At 37.2% G+C, this 22,157-nt stretch overlaps 1 protein-coding gene and 1 long non-coding RNA gene across 25 annotated transcripts in view; both read right to left on the reverse strand.

Moving 5' to 3' along the window:
* The window catches only part of TCF4 (transcription factor 4), a 366,054-nt gene that overhangs the window by 303,277 nt on the left and 40,620 nt on the right, over window positions 1-22,157 (reverse strand). The gene's annotated exons all lie outside the window — the stretch shown is intronic.
* LOC134760301 (uncharacterized) overlaps window positions 1-22,157 on the reverse strand; it is a 101,076-nt gene that overhangs the window by 50,448 nt on the left and 28,471 nt on the right. The window contains exon 1 of the long non-coding RNA XR_010137587.1: window positions 1-22,157. This exon is cut by the window's left edge and continues 44,486 nt beyond it; it is cut by the window's right edge and continues 28,471 nt beyond it. This is a non-coding gene — a long non-coding RNA (uncharacterized LOC134760301).

Genomic DNA, 22,157 nt, shown 5'->3' on the forward strand with positions numbered 1-22,157 from the left:
CTAGCAGAGGTTACTCCAGTAAAGGTTACTCTGGCTTCTCGTGCTTGGCACTTATTTTACCTCTGACACCACATGGGGCAAGATTAGTTTTGGGAAATTCTTTGTCTATGGAAGGCTCAAGGATTGATCCCAGGAAATGTTCTGTTCCACAGACAGCAGAAGGATTTTTAATCCAGAATCCTTGCAGCAGTCCTGAGAAAAGGCACTGTGAACCCTTGGGCCCCTTTCATTACTCTGAGATGCTTTAAGGCTTTCAGATTATTTACCAACACCAGGCAAAGTCTACGGCCAGATCTAACCCTCAACTGGATCCTAACTGATTTTTCCAGGCAGTGTGCCTCAACCTTTGCTGGGTCACAAAATCCTCTTGCTACCCAGATAAGCTCCACAGATGCTTTCTCCCAAACATAAAGGGGTATATATATATTTACAGACACCTCTCTCCATGAATTCTCAGTCAAAACTCCTTCTCCAGGCTCAATCCACCAAGATGTTAGAACCAACCTATCCCAAGGAGTCTCAACAGATATTTTTCACTCTAGAAGCGTAAGCAAGGCAAAATTGTGCACCACTTAGACAAGTGTTCCTGTAAACAATAAAGAAAGGAGGAGATAGGTGAAAAAAGTAACCTCATGCATCTGTGCTTCCCTCTGCCAAGGAGGCTGCAAAGCCCACCACAAAGGTCCCCTCACTCTAGCCCGCATCCTTATGGCGACACTGACCCCATAACAAACATCGCCTTCACATACATGTCTACAAAACTGCAACGGCAGACTTACCACCATCATGGTGGGTCAAAGAGAGGTTCATCTAAATCAGGTGAGCAGAGGGAGGGACTGTAACAGCTATCTGGAAGAGTCTCTGTCCTGTGATAAAATCCACCCATTACTGTTTTCTCTCCAGAAAGAAAAATAGTAAAGAATTGTTTATACGAGTACAAATGCGTTCCTCAATGAATAGGAAATATGGAGGAAGCAGACCAAAAATTCACATCCCTGGTTCTTCTAAGGCCTTGTAACTACCATAGATCATTGGAATTCATCAGTTACTTGGTGCAGACTCAACGAGGTGACATGTCAAACACACAGAGACAAAATGCATGAGGTATTTTTTTCTCTAAATATTCAAGGTACCAGCAATTAAAAAGCATAACACCATGTGCATGATAAGCACTCAATAAATACAGGCTGAGTGAATGAGATATCAAAGTTATTGAAAAAGAGAGTTCTTTTTGGGAAACCGATGTATATCCAACTTGAAAATCCAAGAATTTTTTTTTGGTTGGCCTCCCTCAAGATTTTCAATTGCCAAGATAAAATTAAAACTGGTAAACAACAAGAGGAAGTTATGAAAAGTGGTCAAAAACGTATTTTCTGTTATTAAAAAAATGTTTTAAGTATAGACACACCCTAGGAGCAAACCAATTGCACTGAGCCTGAACTAATTAAGCTCCTACAGTCCACAGCCAATTTGGGAGAAAAAGAAGCCAGAGCTAAGATATTTGTACCTACTTGAAGGTAACCTTGAAACTCTTTTGTTGAATCTTTAGAAAAAAATTGTTACACACAAAAAAACCAAAAGTGTATGACTGTATGATTCTAATTAGCAGAGAGCGAGAGGGTTAAAGTTGAAAAATCTGTCATATACAAGACTGCTATTTCTCCTACCACTGCAGCTTCAAGAGCACAGAACTGGTTTCCCCATGATCTGGAAGCTGCATGATATTCTCTGGACACTTAAAGAACAAATAATTTAGAGGATGGCTATGTTTAAGATCTTAGGTATCTAATGTTTGGTAAGTAATTTGGTGGGGGTAAGAAAATCAATTTCATTTAATAAAAATGAAGTCTAGAGCTTCACCCTTCACACATTCAGAAACATCACCATAATACAAACCATTAATATCCAGTGCATAACCCAGAAGTCTCTATAATATACTGTGGATATGTACAGCCTTATCTGGAAATACTCTTTAATTGGACCTTTGTTCATTCATAACCAATAACAGTTCTTACATTATTGGTGATTTCTAAAATCTTCTCGAGTCTAAGATATTCTAAGAGTACATTTTTGACAAGATATAAAAGCAAAAATATACTGAAGCCACAGACTTGGATCTGTGTACAGCTAATGTTCAGAATCCACAGAAATTGGACAACAGCAAAAATACTACATATAAGTGACTATAGCACCAGTGTCATTAAAGGAAAACTGACCCTAAGCTACATTTCTCCAAGGAATTTATGTCTCTTCATTATGTTTGAAATTCCAAAAAGAATCTGAATGAGTAATATGGGTTGTTGTAATTTTCAGGGTCTTTCCCATTTTTTACATTTCTTTTTATTCTGATGTCCTTATTTCAGTAAAATTTCATTCTTGACTATCAACAACAACAAAAAAAGACCTCGGCCAGGCACAGTGGCTCATGCCTGTAATCCCAGTACTTTGGGAGGCCGAGGTGGGTGGGTCACCTGAGGTCAGTAGTTCAAGACCAGCCTGGCCAACATGGGAAACCCCATCTCCACTAAATATACAAAAATTAGCCGGGTGTGGTGACAGGTGCCTGTAATCTCAGCTACTCAGGAGGCCAAGGCAGGAGAATTACTAGAACCCAGGAGACGGAGGTTGCAGTGAGCTGAGATCGCGCCATTGCACTTCAGCCCAAGTGATAACAGCCAGACTCGTCTCAAAAAACAAAAACAAAACAAAACAAAACAAAAACTCTTTTTAGTAAGTATGAGGCATTTAAAACTAAATATCTTATTCTTTAGATATTTTTGATTTTGATACCAATAAAATATTTAGCTTCCTAAACTCTGGGAAAGCTACAGTTTAGATTTTCTCAGCATCTCATGAGTAAACAGTTCTACCTTTCATTTCTACTATGATATTTCATCCTTAAAAAATACAGTGTGAATCATTTCAATCCCCAACTTTTATTTTTCTATAGGCAAAGAGGCAGTGACAGAGAGAACGAGAGAATGTATGAATGAATGCGGCCTTAACCACGATTATTAGATCTCACCAGTTACAAATAATCAAGTTAGTTATGCCTCCAATTTTTTTTACATAAAAAGGAATGATACAGTTAGCATTTATTGTTTTAGATCGGTTTTCAAGGCAATCTTACCTAGATTTACTTCCTGCTGAGCTAAAATCTCTGCAGGGAATCTGTGAGTAAAATTATCACTGACATTAGGAAGGAAAAACACTGGCAACTCCGCGATGGCTACAGTAACACATTTCTAAAGGGAAGTAAATTGCCAATGTTTACTCTTGACCAGGGAGAAAGGAGCCTGTCACTAGCACACCATGCTAGGAGGAGGACACCAACATTTTAAATATCTAGAACATTACAAAGCCCTCCTCGTGGCCATTTCTGCAGGTGATTCTGTTAACACTCCTTTCGTGGCACATGTCTTAGAACTCAGACTTAGAAAAGGACCTAACGCAGTTTTGTGTTGCCAAGCACGCAAGCAGAGACTGCTGTTTCTGAGATATTACGTTAATTTCCGAAGAACAAAAGGTTCAAACCTGACAACTCCAAAATAGCAACCACTAGGCTGCACAAGACTGTGTAACTGATTAGGGCAAAATAATCTGCCAGTAAGAGGCAAAAACTTTGTCATGGAGACATTAAATAACTTTGCATCCACTTTCATACAAAAATTGAACGGCAATTGTGGATCTGTACAAAGAAGCCAAGCAACAAAAAATGGGGAATAAAACAGGTGATGGGAAGGAGAAAGTCTATTCTGAATCAAAACTATGCTATGCATGTTGGCTCCGTGCACTTTAGGTTTATTTGCACACTCTTTTTAGAAAGAGTAGGGGGTTGGGATTCAAAGCGGATGAAAGAGTTATTTATGAACAGACGGGACACCAGGATGGGGTGGTAAGAAAGCTATGGAGGAGTGTCTGGACTTGTGGATAAAGGAAGAAGCAGACATATGGGGAAATCTATATAGAAGAAACAGAGAGAGTGAAGAAGAGGCTAAAACAGGCAGATGGCTGGACGGTAAAGGAATAGCATTATGCGAGGGCTCTGAAGGAGGGGAGGTGGCCCTGAAAGGGGGGGAAACAGCTAAGGGGGAAAAAGAGGGTCAGGAGGTGACTGCTTAGAAAGTTTTTTTGAAAGTTGCAAAAATTAGATATGGATAAAAATATTTTAAATATTTATTTAAAAGCCAGGAGGAAAGAAACAAAATGAAAAAGATATCCACTTAAAAAAATATATTCACATGAAAAACAGTGTTCAAAATTAACAGCAAACATTTCTGACAGAAGTGTGAAGAAATTATAACTAATAAAAACTACAGATCTATAGAGAAGGGTCCTCTTGAAACAGACATTCTATGAAACTACCACTAGACTGCAAATGACACTCTGGTACACCTTTCTGAATTGCATTCCTGAAACAGAGTAGGCATTTTCTGGGATACCAGAGCATTTTCCTTTTGCATTTTTTTTTTTTTTAATTGAGACGGAGTCTCGTTCTGTTATCCAGGCGGGAGTGCAGTGGTGCAATCTCGGCTCAGTGCAACTTCCACCTCCCGGGTTCAAGCAATTATCCTGCCTCAGCCTCTCAAGTAGCTGGAATTACAGGTGCCCACCACCACACCCAGCTTTTTTTTTGTATTTTTAGTAGAGATGGGGTTTCACCATGTTGGCGAGGCTGATCCTGAACTCCTGACCTCAAGTGATCCACCCGCCTCAGCCTCCCAAACTGCTGGGATTACAGACATGAGCCACCACACCCAGCCTACCAGAGCATTTTCTATACCATCTCTCGTAACACTCATCATGCTGGATAATAAGTATTTGCTTCCAGCTCTGAGGATAGGTACTGTGACTTATTCATCTTTATATTCCCAGTGTTTACCACGATGATTGGTATAAAGAAAGGATCGCTAAGTAGAGAATGGGGGAAGGAAAATAATTAAAAGTTACTTTATAAGTCCCAACAAAGATAGCAAAATGGAAATATAGAGATATAGATGTATACAATGTATATATGTAAACACACACATACATATAAATCATGCATGGACACATGAGGATAATTTTGCTACTACTATGACTACTACTATTTTGTAGAGGAATCGTATATTTCACTGCTAATATTCAGCAATTTGCTAAATGTGATCAATATTCAGCAGATTAATAAATGGTATCTGTGTTCTTCTATCATGTGAATGACTCCAGTCCTCACTGGATGGCTCAGAATACCAATAAACCCTAGAAAAGTTATAAATTGTGCCTGGGTATGTTCCACTTTCCAAGACTTACTATGGAATTCATTAGCGTTTAAGAATAAAGACCCTCTTGAGACAACTAATACAGACACACTTTGCTTAGTCTGATAAACATCAGCCATGACCAATCAATACTATCCTCAAACATGGTGAATATAATATGGCATATCTGTTTAGAAATTTTTATTTCGGCTTCTTGCTTAAATACAAAAATAGCTGTCAAAAATATAAAACTTGCATAGGATGCAAATGTACCAAATTTGTATTTCATTGAATAGTTAGGGTTTGCCGCCATGAATGACTTTAAAGTTGGATTTACTCCCATTACTAAATTCAAAGAAATAAGAAGGTAATTAGGAGTAAGCACAGAGAAGTGGGTCAATTTAAGCCACATAAGGTTCATATATCTTAGGCCCACAGTGTTATTTTCAAAAAGGAATCACCTAGCTTGTACTTCATGAAGTGAATCTTCAATGAACAATCGTCAGTTCTGGTGATACGATTAAATGTGGATTAAGGAGTTAATAGTCATTGCCATTCTCATCATCATCGTCATCAACATGCCACGGCTAGATCCCCAATCCTTAAACCTCAGATGCCATCTGCCAAGTCACAGCAACTTCTAAGGAGCTGTCTAGTGGGCCCTTGGTGGCTCTTCCAAACCAACCTCTTCCAAATTAAAGTGAGGGCACAAGGGAGCTAATTTCTTTTGGAAGGCTGGTACCAAGGAAAGCTGAAAAGCCACCAAAGGAAGATAGAAAACCATAATATGACCACTTCTGATAAGTACTGTCAAACCTAAGCATATAAAGATGTGTCCTATTCTCTCACGAGTTTGATAGATTTGGAATATAAACAATGGAGCTGTCTAAGCATAGCCAGGTCATGCACACTGCAAACTTGAAGAGGCAGTTCTAGCTTAAAGGATGGTCCCATCAAAGGCCCTTCTAACCCTAAAGTTCTATAATTCCATTGATATGCACTGAGTTCTACTCTGAAAAGGCAATTCCTGTCCCTTTACTCTTCGAAAGAGTTTGCAGAAATGCCATGACTGCCTGGGATTGGTCTACTATCTAGTAATAAGAGCTCTGAATTCTAATTTAGGTTCCATCCACACTAACCGGCAAACATGTTTCCAAATTCCACATTCCTTAACTTACCTCTCTGTGAAATGGAGACACAATAGCTGCCTTCTTAATAGGGAAGTATATAAAGGTATTATAAAACATGGAAAAACACAAAAAATCACCAACACAATGTACTTATATGACATAAGTGTTACTATTTCTGCTCCCCATATGTTTCCATTCTGCCCTCCTTTCTATCAAGTGGCACAATGGAACAAAATGTGGTTCAAAACAAAACAAAACACCAGCAGGACTACATGTTTAACTATCCTTAATATACTTCATGTTCAAAAATAAAACAAGAAACACCCCTGATTAAAGTCTGCCAATCAACAACCGCAATAAAACCAGCCTCCCAGGGAGTGTATGGCTGCAGGGCATGCAACCCACCTTCTCCCATTATTACAGGCAGGCTCAGGTAAAGCACTCTGGCTTCTATCAAAGGGCACATCAAAGAGCAAATATGTACCCTCACATGTTTAGAATTGCTATAAAACCTGAAAATGCAAGATCAATGCAACAGACCACGGGGACCCATAAAGCCCAGAGGAAGCCAGTCAGGGCAGGGTCTACCTGGTTAATGTTATCCTGAGAGGGTGGGTTCTCTGGGCACACAGCTGGAACCCATTAGAGCCTCCCCAGCTGCTCTCAAGATCACCTCATAGCCTCAGCCCCCAAAAGTTGCAAGTCTGAGCTGGAAATTCATAAGACAGTATCTTCAAAGATAAGTTTTCCTAGACCTTCTCCAACCTTTCTTGACGTTTTTCAGAATGAAACATTTAGTGAAAATGTAACTGTGAATTTCCACGTAACAATGTCTAGCCTCCTTCCAATACACAAAAACAGTACAACACAAGTTTCTTAAATGACCACTAATAAAATCCCTTCAGTACCAATCATTTTCTGGGGCCCAAATAAGGTATCAGACTGTTCTTTTCATCACCATGTTTCTGTGTTCTTCTTCCCTGTACCTCCACTTCTCATTGTCTCATCTATCTTTCCCTTGTTCTTTCTTTTAAGAAAATACTTGCTGAGCATCCACCCTGTGCCAGGCACTGAGGATGCAGTACAGGTTAAGTATCCCTTATCTCAAAGGCTTAGGATCAGAAGTGTTTTGGATGTCTAATTTTGGGGGATTTTTGAAAATTTGCATATACATGAGGCAACTTTGGGGTGAGACCCAAGTTTCAACATGAAATGTATTTATGTTTCATATGCAGCTTCATGTATACCTTACACACAGGCTAAAGGTAATTTTACAAAATATTTTTGATAATTTTGTGCATAAAACAGTTTGCATACTTTGGAACAACAGAAAAAGCAAAGGTGTCACTATCTTATGTCAGTGTTCAAAGGTTTTGGAATTTGGAGCATTTCAGATTAGGGATGCTCAACCTGTAATGCTTAAGACTGGGCCTTCATGGAACTTACATGGGTAGTGAAAGGGAAAGCAATGCAGAGACACACCATAAATGAATGCACAAATAGGTCCCATAGATAGTAAGTTTCATGAAGAAAAATACAGCAAGTAAGGGCACTGGGGGTGCTTTACTGAGGATGAGACACATAACTGAGGGATGGCAGACTTGGGAAGGGGCTCCAAGCCCCTCTACTCCCTCGTCAGTTGCTCCCTCCCCTGTCTGCACTCATCAAAAGACAAAGCTTAGGTTTCTGACCACTAGAATGTCCACCCAGACTTCTTCACTGTTTTAGAGAATAAGACACAGCAGAGTAGCAGCTGAGACTTAAAAGGAGTTGCCTTCTTTCCTCTCTGCAACCCTACTGCTCTTTGTACAAGCAAATCAGGACTCTTCTCAAGTGAAACTGAAAATTCAGCTTAAAAAAAACCCCTTTTCGAGACTGTGAAATCTACCACATCGGTAGCTTTTAAAATATCATGATGTAACTTTATATTCCACTACATGCCTGTGAGCATGTCAACAGAATGACACAGTGGTGAATGAATGAAAAATATCACGATGTAACTTCATATTCCACTACATGACTGTGAGCATGCCAATAGAATGACACAGTAGTGAATGAATGAAAAAAACTAACAGTGAGCACCTACTATGTGTCCAGTCTATTCTTTCTCACCCTTTCTCACAACAACAAATGTGCACAGGGAATTCTTATCATCACCACTTACATTGAGAAAACTGAGGTTCTGTTTCCATTCCTTGTGCCCTTTCACAATTCCTTATAAAGGCACTTTACCATAGCCAACACATCCTGGTTAAACTACAGGATTATAATCTGCATTAAGGTTACCAATAACACCACGTGAGACACTGTGTTCCAGTAGTCAGCTAAGAACAGTCTTAAATCATTTCAGGGTTTGTGCTCTCTGTTTTAACTCCAGTGTGATCTCTACTGGTGTATTAAAGTCATGAGTTAGCAAACTCTTACCAGCGGACTCAGCCTGTGAAGATATAAGGGTCTGCCATAAATTGTTAAGGTGGGAAAACCTTAGCAGTCTTTGAAGAATTCAAATTCTGCACTAAAATGAGAAAAAAACCTGCAGCGACCATTTTTGTTTTACTTAAGTATAAACAGCAGTAACGGGAAGGAAAATGTGTAAGCCTAGATTTTCAGAACTGCTATATTAGAAACAAAAGTTATACAAATTCTTTTTCTGATTATTATAAGGAAGAAAATTATAACACTACCAAGCTTTAAAAATTAGTTTTCTTACTCTTTTCATTGTCTGTGAACTCTACTGGATCAATTGAGAAAATGTGGCAATAAGATATATTTTTTCTTGGAGGCAAATCCTAAAACAGAAAGCAAAATCATCTCCTTTTTGCCAAAGGCACACACTAATTGAAACAGAAATAAAACATGAAATGGAAAAGAGATAAAGATACAAAGTTATTTCTTGGTCCAATTAGTAGGTAGAGAGTTAAACAAATTATCAGTTCAAGGCATTCTATGAGTTTCAGCATTAAAAATCAGAAGTAAAATGGCTGTAAAACAACATGCACCTGGTCTTGATAGACTCGACAGCAATTTCAAGAAAGTAATATTTTACATCTGGAAACAGTCCGATGACAAATGAGAACAAACCAGTAAATTCATAAAAGGATCTTACTGAAGATTTCATTTTTTTAAAGAACAGTGTTTCCACATTCTCAATTTGAGATATATTTTACATAAAACTGTACTTCATACTTTTCAGCAGACTAGCCTGGACCCAATATAAAATAACTAAAGTTGCGTTATTTTTCACAATTCATGTTTCAAACAATCCCCTACATTTCAAAGTTATAGTACTCTCATTGGCAAATATATAGAAACAACATCAATGCTAATTTTTTTAAGTTTTTCACATCATGATCTTCCAGCATCCCAGAGAACATCTTAACTATTAATAAATCAACATTTTCATACTATAAATTACTCTTGAAAGTTCTAGAAACAAAATTCCTCCAATAGTCAAACGTACATTCATATTTAACAACAGTAAGAGTGGGAGGAGGAACTGTGATGACCTCTTTAAACCTCTTTCAGCTTCAGACCATGAAACCATAGCTCTATAGGAACAAATCTACAAAAGAACAGAATTATAGTTAATACAAATACAGTAACCTAGTGCCACCCTAAAAGCATACTTTCATAACTTTGTGACTCTGCAAAAACATACTTGCAATCAACACAAAGAATTATTCAGAAAAATGTATCGGAAGATAAAAAACGTATAGTTATTAGAATGTTGCCCCAACATATAAGACATATGACAATGCTGTATTCAAACCATATTATTAGAACTATCACAAGACAGATTTCCAAAGACTGTCGATAGAAACAATAAATACATTCAACAAACAAATGTTTTAAAATTTCTGGGGAGTCAAAATTATGAGTTTCATTGCTGGTAAAACTGAATAAATTTGCGCAAAGAACAAATTTTGTATGTATGTATGTTACAAAGTATGTATCTTCCATCATACTTTTAAAAGTACTTCCAGTTTCTGGCCCGGTGCAGTGGCTCACGGCTGTAATCCCAGCACTTTGGGAGGCCGAGGTGGGCAGATCACGAGGTCTGGAGATCGAGACCATCCTGGCTAACATGGTGAAACCCCGTCTCTACTGAAAATACAAAAAATTAGCCGGGCGTGGTGGCGGGCGCCTGTAGTCCCAGCTACTCGAGAGGCTGAGGCAGGAGAATGGCATGAACCTGGGAGGCAGAGCTGGCAGTGAGCCGAGATCACGCCACTGCACTCTAGCCTGGGCAACAGAGCAAGACTCCATCTCAAAAAAAAAAAAAAAAGTACTTCCAGTTTCCAACTGGACAGGCTTTACAAAAAAGCCAACTATTATTTCACCAATGTTTGCAAAAACTAAAAACAAGCATTCTAATATTCTGGCCATAGAACCTTCCTTTCTCAACTAGTTCCTTCCCTTTTCGCCTAGCTTTTAAAATGATGGACTGTTGGCCGGGCACGGTAGCTCACGCCTGTAATCCCAGACCAAGGTGGGCAGGCAGATTGCTTGAGCTCAGGAGTTCAAGAACAGCCTGGGCAACATGGCAAAACACCATCTCTACAAAAAACACAAAAACTACCAAGGCGTGGTAGCACGTGCCTGTGATCCCAACTACTCAAAATGCTGAAATGGGAGGATCGCTTGAGCCCAGGAGGGGGTCAAGGCTGCAGTGAGCCATGATCATGCCACTGCACTCCAGCCTGAGTGACACAGTGAGACCCAGTCTCAAACAAAATAATAATAATAAAAAAATTATGCACTGCTAAAGATTGCCATTCCTATAAAACAGAATAAAATGTGTGTGTACATGTGTGTGTATAAGTTTGTTGCGGAGTGTGTCTTTACATTAGTTGTAGTGGTCAAGAATTTTAAGAATTAAAAAAGGTTCTCATATTTCAGAAGCTATTTGTGGCAAGGCTGGTGGGCATTTTGTCATTCAAAGGGACAGGCTATTGAGGTCTAAGCCCCTCCTATATAAAGAGTTCCACTTCCCCTCCCAGCCTTCTATGGGACTTATGCACCCAGGAAGGATAAACAGATTTTTAATTCACAAGAGAATGCACTGCTCCTATCGTACATGGTGAGTGACCCAGGCATGAAGGTATGAAAGTTATCCTGTCATTGGCCTTTGTTTGCTAGTCTGGATTTTGCTAGTCTGCACACACACACACACACACATACACACACATATGTCATTAGTTCAAATCAAGAGAAAAAGGGCAAAGGTGTCAGGAGTGATTTTGTTGCCACTAGCTCATCTGATTTGCATTACTGGTAAATGAGTATGCTATCATTTGCCTCTGCTTTGCTTGACAGATGTCTATAATAAAATCAATGTGAAATGTATTCTTGAGGGTTTTTTAGTCCAGCCACAATAATACTGAATGTAACTCTAAAAATATAATCCACCAGTACCCGCTAAAAGACAAACTATATAAAATAAGTCTTGATCATGCTCCTAGACTTTCTCATTGGTTGGGGACATTTTTCCTATGCAAAAAGACTAGGATCCTTTCAAGGCTCTCTTTCTAAACAGATTAATATTTATCTTTACTATTTGAATATATTTAAAACTTTGTTCTAACAAAGAAGTCTGAATGTAACACTGTAGTTGGGGCCTGAGCCAGAAGACTCCACAGTAGAAAAGTTTTTAAAGGATTTCTTCAGTCTCTGGAAGGGATCCAAGACTAAGGTGACAATCCAGGTCTACCCAAGACAGAGGTTTCCCAGGATACTGGACTTTTAGTGTTGGTCATCCTACTGACATATCAGTGCCTTACCCTAAATATTCAATTCAAAGGGAAACAGAACAATTATAGCAATGTTAGACATATCTTAGAGAGTGATCCTTCAGCAAACAGCAGACACAAAGAAGAACACCAAATCACTCTTCTGTGTATTCTCTAGATGGCTGTATATCTATCTTTAAAAAAATTGTAAGATTTCACAGATGAAAATGAAAGAATGAAGGTTCGGTATTTCTGACAGACATTCTCCAGGTTCACGAGCCCATTTCGTATTTAATATTACACTCAGAAAAAGAAAGCAAATATCCACATAATAATTGATCTTAGAAATGAGAGGGGATTTCCAGTCTTAGCAATATGATGGTTCAAATAATACACTCCTCCAAACACACTCTCACACGCATGCATGCACACACACTCCATTAAAGAAAAAAAAAAAAAGCCTGGATAAAACATGATGAGAAAAAAGTTAAATACATACCCAAACTCAGAAGAAACGGAATTCTGAGAGGGAATTTACAGCCAGAACAAAAAACACAGAACTGGAAACATTAGCAGATCTATGGGCCCTAAGGGATAGGGGCTGGAGTTTTTAAACCCACAGAGGCACAGGTCCTAAGACTCCTGCACAAAGCCAGAGATTTGGAAAGGCTACTGATTCTTATGTCACTGATTCAGGGAAATGGCCAGAAAACATGTCTGGCAAGGGCTTTGGTGGGCAAAGAAAGAGTTGCCTATGAGTAATCAAACCCCAAAAACTTTTCCATATACAGTTGCAGAATCTAAATTTATACTATTTGCTTAGTTTGGGAACCACAAGCCATAAAATTAATGTAAAAACTAATGCCAAACCAATGAAATTCCTGAGAAATTGGCAGAAACATAAAACCACTTTGTAAGAACTGTCCCATAACCCAGAGCACAAACTTCCAAAGGAGACAAACATCCCAGATGAAGATGAGCTCACAATCAAAAATTAGAAACACACACAAACTTATCCACTGTGGACAAGTCAGTAGATACACAAAGGAGGATTAGTGCCCCCAAGATCTTGACAAATAGAGTAATTTGAAAGAGATTTTTTAAATGACCATATTTAAAATGTTAATACAGACAAAAATGACGTACATCATAATGAAAAGATAAGTTTGAATTGGAATCAAATAGAACACCAGTAAATTAAAAATACAGCCATTGAAACACAGAGCTTGAATTATACAATACACGAGGACAATGAAAGCTAGGTAAAGTGAAAAATAGATCAGAAGAAATTATACAGAAATCGTTCATTTATTCAAAAAATGCTTCCACTTGCGCACTGGACATCCATTCTGAGTCACTCTTACAAATGCTCAATATACATTGTTGAACAAAACAAAGACTTCGGTCCTCAGAGAGTTTATATTCTAGTGAATGAAACAGAGATACAAAAAAAAAAAAGGTAGATTATATTAAATAGACATAAATAGACATAATATAGAATGAGAATTGTCCAGAACCTTCTTAGAGGAGTTTCATTAAAAAAACAAAGAAGGAGTAAGGAAGAGGCAATACAAAAAATACTAGTTGAGAAGATTTCAGAATTTTTGCAAGGTATGAAGTCAGCACATTGAAGAAGCAGACTAAATAAACAAAAACAGATGCAGACGTATCACAGGAAATCTGCAGAACCCCCAAAACAAAGGGAATATCTCAAAACAAAAAACAGAATATTGTTTTCACTAATTATGATATTTTGTCTGATAGAGTAAATGAATGTTCACTATCTGCCCAAAACAAATTTAACACATGAACTTGATGACATCTAACTTTGACTGCTTACAAACATCTTTACTTATTTGCAGGTCTTCATTACAGAGAAATATAATTAATGTTTTTTGGCATGTTGTATAATCTGATACTCCTCCCACAGTTTGCCTAATCAAGAGTTAATCATAATATCTGAGGAATTATAAAAAACATTATTTATTATTACATATTTCCAAAAAATAAGAGAAATTCCTGGCATATAAACTTAGTATTCTTCATAGAAGCAGGCAGTTCTATTCAGTTAACAAATATTAAGTCCCTATTCCACAAGCATTAACACTAAGACATATAAATATCACACAATTGAGAAAGCAAAGGGCATAACTTTCATTTCACAAACATCTATTTTGCGAATAAACTATTGGTTTTGATATTTCAGGATTTCATCTTTATCCACAGGCCTTCATTCAGTCTTTTCACTTCAAAAATTCAATCACTGACTATTACTTTGAAAAGGATAGTCCCATATTTATTTTGTTCAAATTATTTTATTTTAGAGAAAAATATACAACAAAACAAAGAATATATTTTAAGAATAAGATCTCAGCCATTGCTAAGGTAATTGTGTGTTTGTGCCCATGTAAAAAAATTATCTCTTTCATATAGTGAGTTCCACGGTATACAATTTGAAGACCACTGAATTAGAAAATACTACCATGTACGTAATAATGACTGTAAAGATCTCTCTAGCCTTCTATGCCCATAAAGTGATATATTCCTGTTAAATGCTCTTTTCTTGATTTCATTATACACATTATTATCTTTAACATCATTTAACCTTCATATGGCATTTTATATTGCAAATTGCATTTTTAATGTAGTAATCACAATTGTAGAAGGATTCCCTTTTTACACTATTTATGTTATCCTAGTTCAGCTAGTTTTAAATAGTCACAATCACTACAAATTAGGAGATCATGATCTCATTTTGATGAGGTACACATAAAACATTTAAAAACACGGACGCCAATAATAAGTGTAGTTTATAGGATAAGGTTTTCTTATTCTGTATGTGAACTGAAAACTCTCAACAACATCAGATTCTCTTTTCTTAATAAAAATCATGTTGATGCTACAACATTAGATTTTGGCCCATAACTAAACCTGTCCTTTAAATTTTTACACTTATATATCCTAAGCATATTTCTCTGATACGAAAGTACATTTTTCAGAGAATGCAGTTATATAATTTACAATAAAAATTTAGTTATAAAAGATCAAGAAAGACAATCTTATCTACCAGAACCTTTGCTAGAAAACTCACAGTATCCTCACTTACAAAATAATGCAGTTGTGAAATCTGCTTATTGGATCAAGATGGATCATAACACGTTCATCCCTGATTATGAAGCCACACTCATCCCTTCTGTACTTATTTGTCTCTTCAGCTGATTCAACATGGCAAAGGAAGGGAGAATATGACGTTATTTAACACAGTTAGAAAAATCATTAGATAATGACACTCATATACTGTTCCTCTCATGCTTGACTAAGAACAACTAATACCACTGTGAATGTAGATTTATATTTACTACCACAGCAGCAATGGAGAAACCCGGAATACATTTGGATGAATGTGTTGATAGTTGGTACAAGATTCTGTAAGCTTTTATATTTGAACACAAGCAAAGAGTAAGTCCAGTAATTGTGCATATCTATAAATGTGAATGTGTAAAATTAGGTGTAAAACTGTGAACACAAAACTATACGATGTTATAGTATTCTTTACTTCAAAAGAGATTTAGGAAAGAAATACTAAAGTGTGTGAATATAGTGGCAAATAAAAGTTTCTTTGTTTCTGAGTTTCCATGAGTATAGTTCCCATAAATGCCATCAATTGAATGTTGGAATACGAATAAATTCATACATCCACATAGAATCTTAAAAGTTAATTTTCTTGACTCATTTAAAACACAGATCTTCATATGGCAAGGGGGTTGGAGTAATAGAATCTCTGTATCTTAGGTACTGAATTCTAACTCTTCTATTACTTTGCAGATTTTAGGAAAAGAATCTATAAACTGGCATCCAAAATGTACTGTAAAAGATACAAATGAGTCAACCAAGAAGACATGTTTCATATTCACTACATGGATGAAAAACTTTGCAAAATACTTACCAGCAATAACATTCTTTTATAGAGACAACATAATCCAAAAATTAACCAACATTTTCTTCTGATTTTATTTGCCCATTTAGATTTTTACCCTCCTACAGATAGAGCAATGACCAACACACACACATATATATGTACACACAATCTGCCGTGCATTAGCACTGCTATCATGTCCACACTAACTAAATATATTTTCATACATTTATGAAGGCAAAATCCAGTGGAAAACACAACATTTTAAGAAAGTCTATCACCATCTAATCTGTAAAATACATTTAGAAAAACTCAACAGATATTGTTTTAAATTTACAGGCACAATTTATGAGTCTATTAATTAAACATTTAAAACTCTTAACATAGAATCAGTTGGGAACACACATTTGTTGATATGGAAAACAAATCTCCCATTTACTGTCAAGCACTAAGCAAAGAGGTTTGCACATATATTCTCCTTTTAGATCACAGTGACCTGACTGTTCCCATTTTACAGAGGCTCAAAGAAGTTAAAATTTTTTGGACACAACCGTTCTAAATTAAATGGGATGAAATTAGTATCTTTGTAACAGTGGAGACAATTATATTTACATTTATATTTACATCATCATCACAACCCTACTGGGGTAATGAAATACAGAGAAAGAACCTAGTCTGGATCCTACTTTGCAGCTATATACCCTGAGGCAAGTTATTCAAATTCTCTGAGCCTCATTTTTCTTAGATGTAAAATGGGGATAACGTTATCTACAAGGTTGGGGAGGAGTAAATGAAATTAAATGAGATAATACACTGCCTTGGCTAATGCATGGTACAAGGCAAGTGCTCAACAAAGATAAGGCTTCTTCTTATCTTCCCTAACAAAAATTTGCTTTGACAATACACCAAGAAAGTAAAATGCTCTCCCTTTCCATTAGAAAGCAGCAGAAATCAGCCATAGTCTGCATTCATCAAACTTGTCAAGCTGTTCAACGTCCATTATTCTTTTTTATTATATTTAAGGCACTTAAAATAATCTCCCAGTGATTTATTCTCCTTTTAACTAGATGCAGTAATTAGAATATCTTTTATGATACAGCAGAGTTTTCATTTCAGTCAAGGTGTGACTGTTTTAGAAAGCCACCGTTCACTGAAGAATATTACAACCCAGAAACTAACTGCTTTTATTCTCATCTTGAATAGAAGCACAAACACAAAATGAAGAGGATACATAGTGTTATTTCTATAGCTGAAAGACGAAAACGCTCAAGCATGCATGAGCCAATAATTCCCAAAATACCTTTCATGAACTGAAAAACAGATATGTATGTTGCCATGGCATTCGGCAAAATTAATACATTTGAAATTTGGATTATGTATGGAAGAAAAGTCTGGTGAGTTTTTTCTTTCCTTTCCCATAATGTTGGCATATAACCACATTTTTTAAAAGAATCACCCAATATATAGTTCCCAGAAGAAAAAATAAAGAACAGCAAGAAGTTCAGTATATATTCAGCATCCCAAGTAAATGCAGAGATTATGTATTATTACTTGTCAAATAGAGGATTGCTTTACAGTAATTCTGTTGAATATTGCAAGAGTGCTGACGACACGTATGTCAAGATTCCAGCCCTGGCTCAGTCATTAGCTAGCTGGATTAGCCTTGAGTAAGTAATTTAATTTCTCTGGGATTCAATTTCCTCAATTGTAAAATGATAATTTCAATGATAATATTTGTTATGCACTTCCTGTGTGCAAGAGCTGTTTTAAGTACTCCGTGTATGTTTATTCTCTCATTCAATCCTCACAACATACTAGGGGGCTGAGTATTATTATCATTCCATTTTTGAAGAAAGGTAAACAAATCACAGAGAAGTTAAATAACTCACACTAAAGTGAACTCCCCTGCTCTTTAAGGATTTTGCTAAGTTCTCTCCCCATTACTTAGAGATAAGATCATTCTAACATCCCTCACAAGAGTAAAATCCCAAGATTCTATCCTTTCTCTTTTGAGGACCATTCTTCATTCTGACTTCTCGAAATTCTGTTTGTCTCCGTGGCCTCATTGTAAGGCTCTTGGGGTCAGATACTAACTATTATATATTACAATACCACAAATAAAGACAAAACTCTGTAAGAATAAGCAAACTTGATGGTTTGTAAGCAAATTCCTAAAAACAGTAGCTGAATTCTTATGAGGCAGAAATTAATCACCTGCTGCCCTATGGTTCATAATCTAACACTTTACAGAAACCAACATGCACACCTACGAGTGAACTCAAAAGATTGGCGTCATCAAGCAGAAAATGACCAGATCAGCACTCGGAGAGCTGATACAGGACTTTCTTTGATAACATGTGAACTTACCAGTGTTTCTAGAGTACTACCACAGCAAGTACATGAAGTGTCTACCTGTAGATGTACATCACGCACAGCCAGGTGTTACGAACAGTGTGCACGTGATAAACCGCTAGAAGTAGTAGAGAGTAGTGATTGCACACAGAAATTCTAGAAAGAGACTAAAGTGCTGACATTCAAATCCTGGCTCAGCCAAATAAAAACTCTAGGACTTTGGAAAAGTGAACCTAACCTATGTATGCCTCAGTTTCCTCATCTGCAAAACAGGGATCTGCTACTTCACAAAACAGTTGTGAAGATTGAGTTACAATATGGAATATGCATGGAAATGAATCTGTCACATAAAAAATGCTACTTAGTATTCTGTGTATGCGTACATAGAATTCTCTTCCACATCCATCTATGTAAACATTTTTTGATCGTTTATGACAGATTTGTCTTCTAGTCAAGCAACAGGTACCAAGGAAATGAACCTTGGCTCTTAAACTCAGCACCAAGTTATCCCATTCACTTGTTTTTGTTGTTGTTGTTTGGTTTGGGGTTTTTTTTGTTTTGTTTTGTTTTTGTTTTTTTTGAGACACTGTCTCACTGTGTTACTCAGACTGGAGTGCAGTGGCGCGATCTCGGCTCACTGCAACCTCTGTCTCCCTGGTTCAAGCGATTCTCCTACCTCAGCCTCCCAAGTAGCTGGGATTACAGGCGCCCACCACCACACCTGGCTAATTTTTGTATTTTTCAGTAGAGACAGGGTTTTGCCATGTTGGCCAGGCTGGTCTTGAATCCTGACCTCAGGTAATCTGCCCGCCTTGGCCTCCCAAAGTGCTGGGATTACAGGCGTGAGACACCACACCCGGCGCCATTCACTTTTTTATTCACCCATTTAATGTATTAAATACTCTGTGCCGGACAATATGCCGGGAACAAGGGACACAGCAAAGATTAAAGATGTGGTCCCTGTCTCTAAAAAACCTGTCCACCAGCAAGATGAGATTTTAAAAAATAATTTCACTCATAGGTTCTGGTATTTTTTTTTCCCCATAACTTACAAGTTTCATTCAGGGCTGCACACTGCTTCCTATCAATTTCTGTTGGCTTTTAAAATCCAACATGACCTCCTATACATAAAGACATTTAACCTTTGAAAATAGAGACATAAGTGCAGGGTGCAGTGGCTCATGCCTGTAAATCTCAGCACTTTGGGAGGCTGAGGCAGGAGAATGATTTGAGCCCAGGAGTATGAGACTAGTCTGGGTAACAAAGTGAGACCTCGTCTCCACAAAAAAAATTTTTTAAATCAGCCGGCCTTGGTGGCACGGGGCTGTAGTCCCAGCGACTCAGGAGGCTGAGGTGGGAGGATGGCTTGAACCTGGAAATTTCAGGCTGCAGTGAGCTATGATGATGCCTCTGCACTCCAGCCTAGGCAACAGAGAGAGACCCTGTCTTTAAAACTAAATAAAAATAAATAAAAATGAAAATACAGATGCAGAAACAAGAATAATTATGAATTAAATATTTTAAAGTAAAAAAGAATCATAATGAAGAGTTCCAAAAAACAATATTATTTTTACTGTATTTGCAAAATCAATGATAAATCAGTGTTTCCAAAAATATCTTCATTATAAGCATTAATAATGAGAGTGACCAGAACAGCAGAAGCACCGAAGTTGTAGTGGATTGTATTTCTATTTGTTTTTCAATAACAAAAGAGGGCCTGGAGAAGATATAAAGAAGGATAAAGTTTAACTTTTGAAAATCTACAAATTAAGTTCCCCAAAATTAACCAGATGCACAGCATGTTCCTATGATCAAGTATCAGCAACCAAAAGTAGGTGAGAAAAATAATAAATTTTCAGCTTTGAAGGCTGTAATAATATCACCATCATAATTCATCCCAATATATCAACACAGGCTTTACATTAACAGACTTACTTTCAAAAATAGACATAGCACCACCATAACATTTCTTACTTTCAGTGTTTGGAAAGAATGTCAGGGAAAGCTCCCAGCACGTGTTTCCATCAATCAGAGTAAGTGAAAGGGAGAAAAATGGAGAAAAAGAAACAGGGACAGAAAACCACAGATCTTGCATTGTGTGGGCTGAGGAAGAGCTGAGTTCCAGCTCCTGAGGAGAAAACATTCTCCAAAGTTCCGCGCCGGTTCCAGACAGATTCCCCACAGCTGTTGAGTCACCAGTACTTTAAAACAGACAGAGCTTTACTACAAATCCACTTAAGCAGTTTTTAAACTTCAAACACCTGATTTGCTGAAGCAAGGCAGACTTCCCCTCCCATCTAAAACTGCACTTCAGTGTCATTGCACTATTCCTATTCAATGTTATCACTGTGTCTTTTTAAAACATGATGGCATAAAATAATATTCTATGACAGGATTCCTAAAAGCCTGTGACTGGATGCATTTTGAAATCACACTATAAATTATTCTGGGAAGACAATTTCTGTCAAACTGACAGCCATGCTTATATTTACAATAAAACATTCTGATGGGTTAGATGGAACTGGTCACTTGTTTCAAAACATTTATTAAAATTCCTAGTTGTTTTGACAGCCTGAAGATCTAATCAATACAGAGCTCTGTACCTCACCACCTACAACTATGACTGGTGTCTATTTACACTCATTGTGTGAAGAGTGTAAGGATCAGGAAAACTACTTGAAAGGCTATTATAATAAATAAGTCAATAAATAAACAGGTGCACACTTTCCTAACAAAGCCTTGTCTACATTTACATTTTGTAAGACATTTAATACTTCCTAGGCCATCTTTTTGATGCATTATTTGAAACAGTTGTAAGAAAACTTTTGCCCTGGGAAATTCAGCTCAGCCAAATAGGCTGACGCTATAAAATGCTCACTTTGTGACCTACTGCTCTGGTCCCAGGCCTCTTTAGAAAACAAATTGCCATTTTCGCAGTGATTCTGTGATATATACAAACAAAGATGAGGCCATAAAATAACAACTCTATTTTATCAATTTAGACCAGAACTTGAATTCCCATCTAATGTCATAGCACTCATATTCTTTGCCATGGAACCAGGGAGCTGAAAAGAAGTTTTGTGACCTTACCAACCCCATCCTCCCCATTTCAAGAACCCAGCCAGCTTCTATGTGTTCAGATGAAACTCCTACTCCGCTCAGTAATCTGAACAAGTCTGAGTGATGCTTTAAAATGTGAATATGTAAAATTTAGGTTAAGATTTGAATCCCAATTCCTTGAAATAGAAAATGTGTGAAATGATTTGCTGGGCATACTGCACTTCGTTTATTTTAATGATTAACATGTGGATTTACTGCTTTGTTTTCTGACAATTCTGAAAGGGAATCCCAGGGAGGAATCACTAGGTGGTAATCTTCACTTAGGTGGTAATCTCCTAGCTGTGGTCAGCAACTTAAATGATTTGCAAAATAATTACGTTCTGTAGCCACACAGATCTTGCCAAGAATGGAGTCAGAATAATTTATTCCTTCTGGTTCCTGGTGGCATGCTAGCATATGCTGAATAAATTTTGACCCCAAATGCCTACACTGTCCCCTGATTTTGATTCCTCTCACTAATCTCAAGGGTATCTTTTTTTTTTAAACTCAATCTAAAACTACTAAACCAATGGTTTACATTCTGCCCCTTGCAATAAATTAGTTATGTGTTACTTAATGATGTGGATACACTCTGAGAAATGCATTAGGTGATTTCGTCATTGTGAGAACATTATAGAGTGTACCTACACAAACCTAGATGGTGTAGCCTGCTACACACCTAGGCTATATGGCA

The sequence above is a fragment of the Pongo abelii genome, chromosome 17, assembly GCF_028885655.2.
Source record: "Pongo abelii isolate AG06213 chromosome 17, NHGRI_mPonAbe1-v2.0_pri, whole genome shotgun sequence".
NCBI classification, from domain to species: domain Eukaryota; kingdom Metazoa; phylum Chordata; class Mammalia; order Primates; family Hominidae; genus Pongo; species Pongo abelii.